General features: G+C 39.7%; 3 non-coding genes across 3 annotated transcripts; all 3 read left to right on the top strand.

Annotated features, from left to right (window-relative positions):
- Positions 1-10,299: 10,299 nt before the first annotated feature.
- trnas-uga lies at positions 10,300-10,381 on the top strand. Its single transcript has one exon. It is a non-coding gene; the product is annotated as a tRNA-Ser (tRNA).
- Positions 10,382-10,860: 479 nt separating this feature from the next.
- trnas-aga lies at positions 10,861-10,942 on the top strand. The gene has a single exon. It is a non-coding gene; the product is annotated as a tRNA-Ser (tRNA).
- A 759-nt stretch (positions 10,943-11,701) lies between these two features.
- On the top strand, positions 11,702-11,783 carry trnas-aga. Its single transcript has one exon. It is a non-coding gene; the product is annotated as a tRNA-Ser (tRNA).
- Positions 11,784-12,045: the final 262 nt, after the last annotated feature.

Raw genomic sequence — 12,045 nt, 5'->3', positions numbered from 1 at the left:
ATCTCCAGCTAAGAAACATCTGCTTCACCCTTTTAAAAATCTGCCTCGAGATTTTTGCCTTAAGACCTGCTCGGATATTGTTGTTGCTTTGTTTCATTAAACGTGTGAACCTGTGGTTTCAAACTGTTAGTAAAGACCTGATCTTCTGCACTGAAAGTGATTTCTCTTTGCAAGAACTCAATTTGATCTAATACCTCAGATAACACATTTCTCCTAGGAAGATTACTGCATTCAAACTCAATGCCTGCTTGTAAGCCAAGTTATTGATTTTGTAGCCATTTAACTGTTCGATGGAACTTTTCAAACAGTATGTTTTGCAAGTACGTTTAATTTAATGTTCAGATTATTCTATTTAAATTCATCCTTTAGTAAGGCTGTACAAAGTATCATGTCTGTGAGCTCAAAACATAACTTAAGATCACTGGTTAATCTAAACCACATTTTCCACAGTCCTGATCATCAAGACAATACATCCAACACATCGTCAAGTAAGAAAATCTAAGATCAGAAACATCACCAACTGTTTGATGTCCCTCTAAAAATATGCAAGACAAGCAGAAATGCTTAGAGAGAGAAGAAGGGATTGTAGACAGAACAATTCAGCATGGATAATTACTTGACCTGTCAATTTCAGTTAAATGTGTTATCTAACAAAATTAAATGCCAGGATGAAAGGTTTTAATTTTTTTGGTTTATTTTTTACAATTTTGAAACTTAGGTTACATGTAAGCAATGCTCTGCATGTACTGCAGTGTGGCTAAATCAGGGGTCGACAACCCAAAATGTTGAAAGAGCCAAATTGGATGAACAAAACAAAAAACAAACAGGTCTGGAGCCGCAAAATATTATAAGCCATATTTAAGCCTTATAATGAAGGCAACACATGCAATATGTATCTATATTAGCCTGCTATCAAAATGACTAAGTTGCTACAAATACATAATGAGCATTATTAAATGTTTATTTGCCCTGCAGCGCATTCAGCGGAGAACGACGCGTCACGTGACTGCTCTGTTGTGCAAGTTTAACTTCAATACAATAATATTGTGACAATCCAGCCAGGACGTCTCTTTAGCGGGGTATACAACGCCAAACTGCTAGCATAGGGGCTTAATTGAAAACCTATCCGTATCCCAATCACTGCACAACTCCGGATAGTCTCAAGCAAAAATAAACAGGAAGCGCACGGACATTCCTTTTCACCATTAAGCCCCTTGATCCAAGCACATAAACAGCAGAAACAGCATGGAAGTGACTTCAATTCACAACACTCTCACTCAAGGTTTTACCCCGAAACTCCCCACTTCCCATGAGCCTTAGGGGCTGAAGGCGGGGCTAACCCCCAGGTCGCTACAATATCAATGAGTTATGTTTCATTGCTTTGATAAAATTAAAGAAATGTAATAAAGAAATACAATTTTTTATGCCATTTTTATTTTGAGGATTCGAACAAAAGAATGCTCCCCTGGCATATCTGAAGTTTAATTTGTAAATTTGTGTCTTTTATTGTACTTTCATTTTGTACAATAAAGTAAAAAAAAAAAGTCATGTGCATTTTAGGTCTGTTAGCAGGAGGGGATTGTGGGATGCGGTTTCCTGATCTAATTAAATGGTAAATGGCGTATACTTATATAGCGCCTTTCTTCCTACAGCATGAGCGTTTCTGTTTGCCCACGTTTCTTTTCATATGGCAGTTTTGTTGTTCCACCTTAGTTTATTCTTCCTCTTATGTTGTTTCTTTATGTTGCACCGTGAGTGTGGGAGCGAGAGTATGGAGTCCTATACTGTTCATAATTAAATAAATAAATATTTAATTAAATAAATAAATATGACCTCATGCAAATACACAATCAATCAATAAATCTCTCATAAATATATAAAAAGATCATGAAATGGTAAAAAACCTGCACACTGATTTTAAATTAGCCATTATATTATTCAATATATTTCATTTTGCTTTAAAAACCTGTTCATTATTTCAAAACAGCATTTTAAAATATTCATTTTTAATCATGTGGAATATTATTATAATTTTACTTCTTTTTTCAGAACCTCGGATTTCCAAATCAGCATTTTCCAAATATCTTTGTTTTTATTTCATGTTGCTGTTTTTCACAATGGCGTATTTATTTCATGAAGAGCTTTTTCAGGAGAATGGGTCTATCTGTCAATCAGTGAATGTGGGCGGGATCTAAACACTCATTGGCTCATCCATGGAAATCGACTTATATTCCTTGATACCCACTCAGCGGTGTACCAGTCAGAGAGATGGCATATTTCAGCGATATCCGTGCGGCTTTGCTGACATTTGATACGAACTCTCTGCCTGCAGCAAAATATGCAAACATGGACGACTCTGTTTTTGTAGTTTGAGGGTTTGTGTGGACCAAAGGAGCTCCGGTCGTCCACGTCTGAAGTTACCCGTGAAACACTCCTGACTCTTACGTCATTCACTCAGCTCTCCTTTGCTCTGCAGCTAACAGCTCTGCTTTTTTTTTTTAAACAACTTGCTCTGCTGTCTGAGCTCACAGATCCAGTCTTACGTCATCGTCTTACACTGTGTCGGCTCGCAGAAGGAGGCGAGCTGGCGGACCGACAGAGAGTCAGACCAGGCATCAGCGGATAGTGGAACAAGCCTGCTGAGGCCTCCTGAACCTTATGATATGTTTTCTATTTTCATTGAGACAATGATTATAAATCAGGTCCTCTGGTTTTATTTTTCCCTCTCGGGGAAAATGTTGTACTTTTCCTGCGAAAGTTTCTCTTTCTGGTTGTAAAACTCAGCGGAGATCCGGGGTTTGATTTGGGGATCACTTCCCCGTTCAGACCTCAGAGCGGGTTAATAAAAGATTCAGTCTCTATACTTTGGATATACTTTTTTATTATTACTTTTCCGGCGAACTGAACAACAGACCCTTAACTTGCACTCACACACACACACTTTTGCGCTGGGCTCTCTGATTTACACGTGATTTAGACGTAGTTTGAGTGACTGCAGGACCTGAAGCAGAGCCTCTCTGGGATGATCTCATGAACTCATACATGGAAACATTGTTATCATGTAGAACTATTCAAAATAAATAACCCTGATCTTTTAACAATCCGTGTGCATTGTGCATCCATGCATTTTAAATGAGATTAACACAGCCACAGCTCCATGTGGCTATCAGGCTAAAAACATTAGCTGCTAGCTCCTCCCACACGCCGCATGGTGCGTTCATGGAACTCCAGTTCATAGAAGTTTTGTGGAACTCCAACAGCCACGCAGCCTAACTTAGACCACTACTAGATGTTAATGAGAAGATGAAAATTGCCGAACCGACCACAAAATCACCCGAATTATGCACACTTGCCCAAAGCCACTTTTATCCGCAAATTTAGAACCAAAACTGGTAACACTGTGGATGTGTTGAGGTGCATACTGCCCCTAGTGTTGAGGAGAGTGCATTGCGCCGTCACGTTCGCTGAAACATCTTCGATCGATGTAGTCAGGGTGCTGCTGCTCATGTCTGAGTAAAGGAGTAGCCAATCACAAAAGTGTCTCCGCCTTGTCTGGTTAGATTGACAGACAGACCCATTCTCCTGAAAAAGCTCTTCATGAAATAAATAAGCCATTATGAAAAACAGCAACATGAAATAAAAACAAAGCTATTTTGTAAAGTATTGATTTTGAATACCAAAAAAGACGTAGAATTATAATAATATTCCACATGAATAAAATGAATATTTTAAAATGCTGTTTTAAAATATTGAACAGGTTTTTAAAGCAAAATGAAATATATTGAATAATATAATGGCTAATTTAAAATTGGTGTGCAGGTTTTTCACCATTTCATGATCTTTTTATATATTTATGAGAGATTTATTGGTTGATTGTGTATTTGCGTGAGGTCATATTTATTTATTTAATTAAATGTTTATTTATTTAATTATGAACAGTATAGGACTCCATAGGAGAGAGGTTGATGACTTCTGTGCAATGTTCAATGTGGTGCGTGTGTTAAGTAAACAGACTTGTAATGCCAGAAAGGAGTTTCTGCTCTCAGCTAAGCTTGCTGCCTCCCTCTCCCTGAAACTGTTCGGAGACGTGGCTTTCATGGGTCACGGACGTTTCTCCAGTGCAGCCAACAGATTGATAGCTCTACTCTTTGACAGCTTGGCTCCCGCTTTGCCCTCTGCAACTTATGTACCTGCTTGACGTTACAAAGTTTTTTCTACGCATTCTTCCAGCATTGGAAAACGTTAATAATGTTTGTATCTTGTTTTTCCTCCTACATAAACCATATTAAAACAAAAAATATATTTACCTCCCCCATCTTTTTACATTTTCAAACATTTTTAAAAATGCTCCAGGGAGCCACTAGGGCAGCGCCAAAGAGCCGCATGCGGCTCCTGAGCCGTGGGTTGCCAACCCCTGGGCTAAATAAACATCAACACCAAGATTTGTTGATCCCAGTGGGTTAACTGCAGCAGTCAAGCCGGCCAGTTCCTGCTGGCTCCGTGGGCATTCAATCTAGGTTACAGAGATGCCAGAGTTGGGGTCACTGCACTCAAGGCCACTGCTTTCTCAGTCTATTTGTGGAATATGCAGGTCCTGTAAGAAAATTGACATGCTATTTTTTAGAAATGTGTCAAATTTGACTTACAAATATGAAAATCTACCAGTTTTAATATCTACACAGTAGAAAAGCCAACCTCTTCACACTCCTGTGAATGATGCTGCTGCCCCAAATGCCACAGCTGTTTGGGAAAAAGGTTCCCCTCTGTTGAAAGAGGATGCTCATCCCAGCCGTCTCTGAATATATTGAGGTGCTGTTGAATAAGAGCAATGAACACATAATGGCAGCAAAAAGGGTGAAGGTTGCTGGACAGATCAAGATGGTCCTCCTCTTCCAGCTGATGTAGAACGTGATAGTTGGGACCAGTGACATCAGTGAAGACATCTCGCCACAATCGTTCATTTCTGTTCTGAAAAACTAAAGTGTGTTGGTATATTTTTCATGATATCACATGCTACAAAAATAAGTTTCAAGTATGAGTATCAAGATACTCTTCAGTCTTTTCTGCATGGCAACACACCACTTTGATGATAAGCTTAGCAGATGGGGTTACTTTTGTAATCATTTTGAGATCATTAATTTTGCTGGGGAATGGGTTTTGGCAACAAAAAAAAAGACTTGCCTCTGGTTTTGAACACTTTTGCCTGCATTGAAACTCCCCCTTGCTGTTCCTTGAACAGAAAACATGAAGCGAGCCACATCGACATTCTCCACACCATGACCACCCCGAACCCTAAGGAAACACAGTTAAGCAAAAGTATGGTCCGTGGTAGTGACTGTAGTCTACAATACACTACTATGCACAATCTATATTATGTCTCATCTGCACAGATAAAGGTTGTATATTAAACAGTTTGTGTAGAACCCAAAGCAACTGAAAACTTGACATGGGCAAAACCAGATTTTACCTGTGTGGCAAGCCAAAAGTCTCAACAGCTTCACGGAAGAAGGTCAGGTTTGTTGATGCCAGATTATTATTGGAGACCCATAGATACATCTAAGTGTACAAAAATACAAGGCACAAGTTCTTTAATGAATACTTAAAAATGTTAACATTAAGATCAAAAGATAAGAAAATGATCGCCAAATACATGCATGTGCCCTACAGCATTTGTTAAAATGAGAAACTTCATATTAATGGTAATTCATAATGATTTTCAACTGTAAATCCTAACATGCAATGACTAATGAAAAAAAGGATTTGAAATGCCAAAAAATATTGCAAATTATATAGACTAAACTGTAAACAATAAATATCAGGATTGATAGAGTTAATTCTTGACAGACCAGTTATACATTCCACACTTTGAAGACAGTCAAATGTGGCTGGATCCAAATGCAGCAGGTTTATTTACTCTCTTAAAATCCACAAAGCTAAATCATGGGTAGGTAGGCAGGAGTCGATAACAGGCATAAGTTCATCAGAGGAGAAACCGGTTGGTCAAAATGCAGGCGAGGGTTGGAGCAAGAGGCAGGCAAACAGAGTCAGGGTCAGCAGACAGAAGATCAGGTCCAGCTATGGGTCCAAACTGCACTTGGTAATGAAGGCAGAGTGACACAAACAGTACGTCACATTGAGCTCAGCTCGGCGCAGAGCTTAAGAAAACTGTGATTGATTGCGTGAATGAGTCAGGTGTGCAGCATCCAGGAAGTGGGGTTTGAAATCTGGAGATGGTTCTCGCTGGTGACCAGAGTTCTGACTTCTGACAGTGTTACAGGTCATATGTTAATAAAAAACATTTTTATTACCTTTCTGGAAAAGCCAGATCTATGCCTCCAAAAATGACAATGTTGTACCTTTGTAGATAAAAACAAAGCATGCATCAGAAAACACAAATATTCAAAAAATAAAGACACAATCAATCAATTTAAACTTTACTCACCGTGTAAGTTTGGGATTTGTGTCAATATGCATAAACGATCTGGGGCTCGGGACAGAATATCTTCTTCTGACCACACAACGAAGCTGGGTCATCCTGGAAATGATGCCTGTGGTGTCTACTTAGTGCATAGAGGCGTGGATAGGTTGTAGTGGTGCAGGTGGGATCTGGAAGTCCATTGAAAATATTCGTGTGGTTGCAATTTGATAAAATCGTCCCTCGAAGTGTGCTTGGTGCAAGAGTCAGGTCGGGTCAGGTCGAAGATGGATTAAGATGCAGGCAGGAAACATATTATCAGTAATGTAGATATTCTCTAAACACTAGCCAGTCTGGCAACAAGCCTGTCCAAAAAGGAACGTTTGAGTCTAACTTTGAATGTAGGAACTGTGTCGGCCTATTTTGGCCCATTCCTCCAAGTATGATGATTCCACCCCCATGCTTTACAGTAGGTATGGTGTTCTTTGGATGCAGCTCAGCATTCTTTCTCCTCCAAACAGTAGAGTTCTTACCAAAAAGTTCTATTGTGGTTTCATCTGACCGTAGGACATTCTCCCAATCCTCTTCTGGATCATCCAAATGCTCTCTAGCAGACTTTAGACGGGCCGGCACATGTACTGGCTTTAGCAGGGGGACACGTCTGGCCCTGCAGGGTTTGAGTCCCTGGCGGTGCAGTGTGTTACTGATGGTAGCCTTTGTTGCTTTGGTCCCAGCTTTCTGCAGGTCATTCACTAGGACCCCTGTGTGGTTCTGGGACTTTTGCTCTTCGTTCTTTTTTATCATTTTGACCCCATGAGGTCAGATTTTGCGCGGAGCCCCAGATGGATTGAGTTTATCAGTGGTCTCGTATGTCTTCCATTTCCAGATAATTGCTCCCACAGTTGATTTCTTCACACCAAGCTGCTAACCTATTGCAGATTCAGTCTTCCCAGCCTGGTGCAGGTCAACAATTGTGTTCCGGGTTTCCTTAGACAGCTCTTTGGTCTAGGTCATTGTGGAGATTGGAGTGGGACTGTTTGAGGTTGTGGACAGGTGTCTTTTCTATAGAAAACCAGTTCAAACAGGAGACATCAATACAAGTAACAAGTGGAGGACAGAGGATCCTCTACAGAAGCAGCTACAGGTCTGTGAGAGCCAGAAATCCTGCTTGTTTGTAGATGACCAAATACTTATCTTCCAACATAATTTACACATAAAATCCGACAATGGGATTTTCTGGATTTTTTTTCATTTTGTCTCTTATTTGAGGTATAATTATGATGAAAATTACAGACCTCTCCCTTTTTAAATGGGAGAATCTGCACAACTGGGGGCTGAATAACTACTCTTTTACCCCACTGTATAAGACTAGAAACAGCAGGAGATGAAAATGGATGGATGGACTTATTAGTTTCCTCTCTTTTGTTTCTGTTTGCTCGTGTGTTTATGCCTATTATTGTACACATTTAAAAGCATACTGTATGTTTTTACACAGATAAGTTATTTTTTATGATGCTTTTCTGCATCCTCTGTTGAGGTTTCCTGACTTAATTACTGGAGATAAAAAATAATCGCTGAAACTCTAAAGTGGTTCAAACCAGGAGGAGGAGACGCATTTATCTGTCATAGCAAAACAATAGAGCCTTATCTCTGAAGAGCAGCACACAGCTTCTGGCAGATTCCGGTAATTACACAGGAAGAAGAAGCACCACAGCTGCTCCAAATCAGAAACGTCTACTGTAGGTTTTTTTGCATACAGACCACACTTGGAGGGAAAAAAATCCAACAAGGGGGGGTCAGTAAGCATACAGCGCATAGATGAAGTCCTCAGAGATGCTGCTTCAAGCTTCACTCAGGTGGAAGAAGCAGGCCAGGTTATGGCAGTTTCTCTTCGTGTCTGACAAACAGACCCCCTTAGATTTCAGAGGCTGCCCTCCACATTCTCCAACATGAAATCCAACTCTTTTCATTCCACCACCATCTGTCTTTTTTTCCTGTCCTGAACACCAAACGTCTCCATCACGTCCTCATCACCTCTGTTTCCTTCACCCATGTCCGTCAAAGTCTGCTCCAATCACCATTCTGCTCATTAGGAATACTCTGGCGTTCCTCATTTATCTCCCTCCAAAACGTCTCCCCCAGCCCACATGCCACTTGGGAGGCATAACCCCTGTGTGTGATTTACATAACTGATTTCAAAAATGACTGCATTTAGCCAAAGTTAGGACAGTAAAACAGTAGCACTGGATTACACCCCTTTGAGATAGCATTACAAAAGATTTGTAATTTTAGGGTTTTGTGGTGGAAAAGGAACTGACCAAAATGTTTTTTACCTTTTAGCAAATCCCCTCACGGTTCACCGCAGGGAATCAGCTTACATTGATTTTGCACAGGTGGTTTGGCAGAGATTTTTACGCCAGATGCCCTTCCTGACACTACCCCATATTTTACTGGCACAGGGAGACCCAGACTTGGGACCCTCTGTATCTACATAGGCAGTAGCATAAAGGGTCTTGCCCAAAGACCCACACTGGATGAAGCTCATTGCACACCCTGGGAAACGAACCCTGGTTTTCCATGTGCTAGTCTGCAGACATGACCACATTTAATAACTTTAAAACATGAAAACAGAAACTCAAACATAAAACAAAAACCCGACTATCACACAATGCAATGTCAGTTTGTTGGAGCCACTCTGTTAGAAAAAGAGGTACAATACAGGTCCATTTTTGTTCCCTAAGGTAAAAACTTTGCATATGTACCCTTAAAAGTACAAAAATGTATCTTTAAGGTACAATTTTGCACCCCTAGGGTACAATTATGCACTTTCCATTGTACATTGTGAGCTTTTCTAGGTGTAAGGTACATATTTGTCCCTTACTTATTTGTACCATAATGTTTAAATATAAAATGGCAGGAATTAGTGGATGCTGAATATGTCATCTCTCAATATAGAAACACAAGTCAACCTATACTATCAAACTCAATAATTATCAAACTAAATTAACTGTAAAGTTTTGAGATATGGGCAAAATAAATCAAAATGTTTTTGTTTTGTGAAATCTCCCTTTGAATCATTTTTAATCATGTTAATGAGGATTATGTAATCATTTACATTCACAAACAGTATTGAAGAATTTTATTTTCAAACCCTTTACCCTATTTATATTAGAATAAAACATACAAATAATTGTTAACAATTTAAGTTGTGTTCTATTGAAAGGATCTAGCTACAGGCTAACCTTGACTCGGCAGAAGCATAAATATTGCAGCGCGGAAGGATACATGAGTGAATCGACAGTGATCCAACTGTCAGTCTGTCTGTCGATCAAAGGTGGGAGGATGGCGCTTCGACATTTATCCACGGATGATTTAATCACGGAGTTATTTAAGCTTATTTTCTTTATACATGTCCTCCATCATGGGATGAATGCTTTTTAACATGTTAAAGACACCATTTTCATTGGAGTTGGTCTTTAAGGCCTTAGTGCATGACCATCGGATAAACTGAGTTTTAAATCCAAGCTCTCAACAGAATCTTTCATTTTTCATTAGGGTTATGTTTGAGGATTAGAATGAAGATAAATGTTAGCCAAGTATGCTAGAAATTTACAAGATTCTTGAGATTTAAGGCAAATTTTGAGGCGTTGTGTTTGAGGAAACAATGTGTGGTTGTTGGGGAAATGAAATTGGGCATGGTGGTAAAATGGTTGTCATATTTTTCTTTTTTGAAATGATCCCTTGTTTTAATTGCCAGGAAATGCATCCCAGTGATATCTGCTAGGACATGAATTGTATTTTTCTGTAGTTAGCTTGGAAAAGAATTTCCGCCTATGACAGAATCCAATGGCAGTGAAGCAACCAAACGCAGTGTAGTTTTGTGTGTTGTTGTGGCTGAGTGGTTAAGGCGATGGACTTGAAATCCATTGGGGTCTCCCCGCGTAGGTTCAAATCCTGCCGAGAACGATACAAGTCTCTTGCACTTAAACTTTACAAACATTTAACACAAATAAAGTTGTGAACACCATGCCAGCTCGGACCAAGACTACCAAGGCGAATTGGATCTCCTTCAAGATGCGACTGGATGCATCACAATGGAACGTAGCAGGGAGGTTCTTGCCTTCTCATTGTCGTTTGAAAGTAAAAGTACAGGCTTTGTCCTGCAGCGTTTTTTTGTCTGTTACTGGTTCACTATGAATTAACTACAAAAAATATTCAGATAGGCACATTTAAGTATCATTTTCTTTATACATGTCTTCCATCATTGGATGAATGCTTTTTAACATGTTAAAGACACCATTTTCATTGGAGTTGGTCTTTAAGGCCTTAGTGCATGACCATCGGATAAACTGAGTTTTAAATCCAAGCTCAAGTCCAAGCTCTAATTTCCGCCTACGACAGAATCCATTGGCAGTGAAGGAACCAAACGCTGTATAGTTTCGTGTGTTGTTGTGGCCGAGCGGTTAAGGCGATGGACTAGAAATCCATTGGGGTCTCCCCACGTAGGTTCAAATCCTGCCCACAACGATACAAGTCTCTTGCACTTAAACTTTACAAACATTTAACAGCCATAAAGATTTTAGCACCATACCAGCTCGGACCAGGCCTACAAACACATATTGGATCTCCTTCAAGATGCGACTGGATGCATCACAATGGAACGTAGCAGGGAGCTTCTTGCCTTCTCATTGTCGTTTGTTAGTACAAGTACAGGCTTTGTCATGCAGCGTGTTTTTGTCTGTTACTGGTTCACTATGAATTAACTACAAAAAATATTCAGATAGGCACATTTAAGTATAATTTTCTTTATACATGTCCTCCATCATGGGATGAATGCTTTTCAACGTGTTAAAGACACCATTTTCAATGGAGCTGGTCTTTAAGGCCTTAGTGCTTGACCATCGGATAAACTGAGTTTTAAATCCAAGCTCTCAACGGAATCTTTCTTTTTGCATTAGGGTTATGTTTGAGGATTAGAATGAAGATAAATGTTAGCCAAGTATGCTAGAAATTTACAAGATTCTTGAGATTTAAGGCAAATTTTGAGGCGTTGTGTTTGAGGAAACAATGTGTGGTTGTTGGGGAAATGAAATTGGGCATGGTGGTAAAATGGTTGTCATATTTTCCTTTTTTGAAATGATCCCTTGTTTTAATTGCCAGCAAATGCATCCCAGTGATATCTGCTAAGACAGGAATTGTATTTTCTGTAGTCAGCTTGGAAAAGAATTTCTGCCTACGACAGAATCCAATGGCAGTGAAGGAACCAAACGCTGTATAGTTTCGTGTGTTGTTGTGGCCGAGTGGTTAAGGCGGTGGACTAGAAATCCATTGGGGTCTCCCCGCGTAGGTTCAAATCCTGCCGACAACGATACAAGTCTCTTGCATTTAAACTTTACAAACATTTAACACAAATAAAGTTGTGAGCACCATGCCAGCTCGGACCAAGACTACCAAGGCGTATTGGATCTCCTTCAAGATGCGACTGGATGCATCACAATGGAACGTAGCACGGAGCTTCTTGCCTTCTCATTGTCGTTTGTTAGTACAAGTACAGGCTTTGTCATGCAGCGTGTTTTTGTCTGTTACTGGTTCACTATTGATTAACTACAAAAAATATTCAGATAGGCACA

Source organism: Oryzias latipes, chromosome 3 (assembly GCF_002234675.1).
Source record: "Oryzias latipes chromosome 3, ASM223467v1".
Lineage (NCBI taxonomy): Eukaryota > Metazoa > Chordata > Actinopteri > Beloniformes > Adrianichthyidae > Oryzias > Oryzias latipes.
The sequence above is the reverse complement of the archived record's forward strand: the minus strand, read 5'-3'. Positions and strand labels throughout refer to the sequence as shown.